This window comes from Clavelina lepadiformis, unplaced genomic scaffold (assembly GCF_947623445.1).
Source record: "Clavelina lepadiformis unplaced genomic scaffold, kaClaLepa1.1 scaffold_181, whole genome shotgun sequence".
NCBI classification, from domain to species: Eukaryota; Metazoa; Chordata; class Ascidiacea; order Aplousobranchia; family Clavelinidae; genus Clavelina; species Clavelina lepadiformis.
The window spans coordinates 30001-32500 of NW_027508272.1; the positions used below are offsets into that span (position 1 = coordinate 30001).

The window sequence follows — 2500 nt, forward strand, 5'->3', positions numbered from 1 at the left end:
GCTTGCTCACAAATTTTTTTCCTTTCAGTATTATGAGCGAAGCAAACATTTACCTGGAGCATCAGCCTTCCGCTATTATTATTCCGCTTAAACCTATTCCTACTGCAATGTTCAATGATCAATGATCAACTCAATTCCCGACGAAAGACGGTCTATTCTGAGTTACCCAAAACGGTGACTGGCAGGTGAGTGCATTTGATATATTTCTTTAGCGTTTGGACGTGTGTGATTCAATATATTTTGTATGACACTCTGTTACATTGTCGTAATTGAGCTCTTCAATTTAATTTCATTTAATTTAATTTTATTTTATAATTTAACAATAACTTTGTACAATTAAATAACTTTAATTGATAAATACGTTGTCATTGCCTTGCATTGACTCACGTAGCTTTGCAATGCTGCTTGATGATCATTTGATGATTTTGTTGTATGACATATATTGTTATGATTATATCGATTAAAATTGTGCACTTTGACACTGTATGGCATTAGATTAATTTTATCAAGTCGATTCACACCAAAAAAATGTTAAAGTCCAAACGCCCAGGTCGCGCGGATAGCCCTCACCCGCCGCGGATTTTCCCAAGTCGGAAGAGCTTTAGCCGCGAGTCGGTGTTTGGACTTTAACTTTTTGTTGGTGTGATGAGACTTGAAAATTTTTTAGAGTCCAAACGACCAGGTCGCGCGCATAGCTTTCACCTGGCGCGGATTTTCCGAACTCGGGAGAGCATCACGCGCGGGTCGGTGTTGTGGACTCTGAAAATTTTTCCCATCCACTCCAAAAAATGTTAGAGTCCAAACGCCCAGGCCGCGCATATTCTCTTGACCGAGCGCGGATTTTTCGACCTCGGAAAAGTTTTTGCCGCGGGTCGATGTTTGGACTCTGAAATTTTTTCAAGTCTCGACAAAAAGTTAAAGTCCAAACGTTGGGAAATATTTTCAGAGTCCAAACGTTCGAGTTGCGCGCAGTGCCCGGCCGGGGCGCGGTTCGGCGGCCACGGCAAGCGGCCACGCACCTTCCCAAACTCCAAATCCGGCCGCGAGCTCGCGCGATCCCGAGGCCGTTCTGGGGTACCATGGCGATGCAGGATTCTGTGACTACTATGAGGGAGCAGGCAGTCGTGTGAGCGAATGCGCGCGCGAGTGCGAATCGAAGCAGAATCGATCTCGGTTGGCGTCGGGCACGATGGGCAGATGTAATGCTGTTCGCGCGGTCGCCCATGCTTAGCCGGGGTTTTGAGCGGTCTGTCGGATCCAGTGGCAAGCTATCGGCGTGCCTCGGCGCGAGTATTGCACTCGAATCGCCGGGCAGCGTCCGGAATTGACGGTTTTCGGAGCTCGTGCAAGCCGCGAGCGTAGTGTTTGAGTAGCGATGTACACGGAGAACGTGTGAAAAGAAACGCGGGGCGCCCGTCGTCCCGCAGCAGCCTCGTTTGCTGCGAATAGCTACCTGGTTGATCCTGCCAGTAGTCATATGCTTGTCTCAAAGATTAAGCCATGCAAGTGTAAGTACGAGCTCTCGTACAGTGAAACTGCGAATGGCTCATTAAATCAGTTATGGTTCATTTGATCGTACGTGTTACTTGGATAACTGTGGTAATTCTAGAGCTAATACATGCGAAAAGCGCCGACTCACGGAGGCGTGCATTTATCAGACCAAAAACCGACCGGGCCTCGGCCCGTGCTCGTTGGTGACTCTGGATAACTTTGCGGATCGCACGGTCTTGCACCGGCGACAAATCATTCAAGTGTCTGCCCTATCAACTTTCGTCGGTACGGTATCTGCCTACCGAGGTTCTTACGGGTGACGGGGAATCAGGGTTCGATTCCGGAGAGGGAGCCTGAGAAACGGCTACCACTTCCAAGGAAGGCAGCAGGCGCGCAAATTACCCATTCCCGACGCGGGGAGGTAGTGACGAAAAATAACAATGCAGGACTCTAACGAGGCCCTGTAATTGGAATGAGTACACTCTAAAACTTTTAACGAGTATCCATTGGAGGGCAAGTCTGGTGCCAGCAGCCGCGGTAATTCCAGCTCCAAAAGTGTATATTTAAGTTGTTGCGGTTAAAAAGCTCGTAGTTGGATTTTGGGCTCGGGCCGTCGGTCCGTCGCAAGGCGTGTACTGGCGTGCCCGGCCTCACCTTCGGTTCACCGTCGGTGCTCTTGACTGAGTGTTGGCGGCGGCCGGAACGTTTACTTTGAAAAAATTAGAGTGTTCAAAGCAGGCGGTTCGCCTGAATAATGGTGCATGGAATAATGGAATAGGACCTCGGTTCTATTTTGTTGGTTTTCGGAGCGCGAGGTAATGATTAAGAGGGACGGACGGGGGCATTCGTACTGTGCCGCTAGAGGTGAAATTCTTGGATCGGCGCAAGACGAACAACTGCGAAAGCATTTGCCAAGAATGTTTTCTTTAATCAAGAGCGAAAGTCAGAGGTTCGAAGACGATCAGATACCGTCCTAGTTCTGACTATAAACGATGCCAACTAGCGATCG

The 2500-nt window shown here is 48.6% G+C and overlaps 1 non-coding gene across 1 annotated transcript in view; it reads left to right on the forward strand.

The window, feature by feature from the left end:
* The first annotated feature begins 1450 nt into the window (after positions 1 to 1450).
* Positions 1451 to 2500, forward strand: part of LOC143472738 (small subunit ribosomal RNA) — a 1808-nt gene continuing 758 nt past the window's right edge. Inside the window, exon 1 of the ribosomal RNA XR_013120047.1 lies at positions 1451 to 2500. This exon is cut by the window's right edge and continues 758 nt beyond it. This is a non-coding gene — a ribosomal RNA (small subunit ribosomal RNA).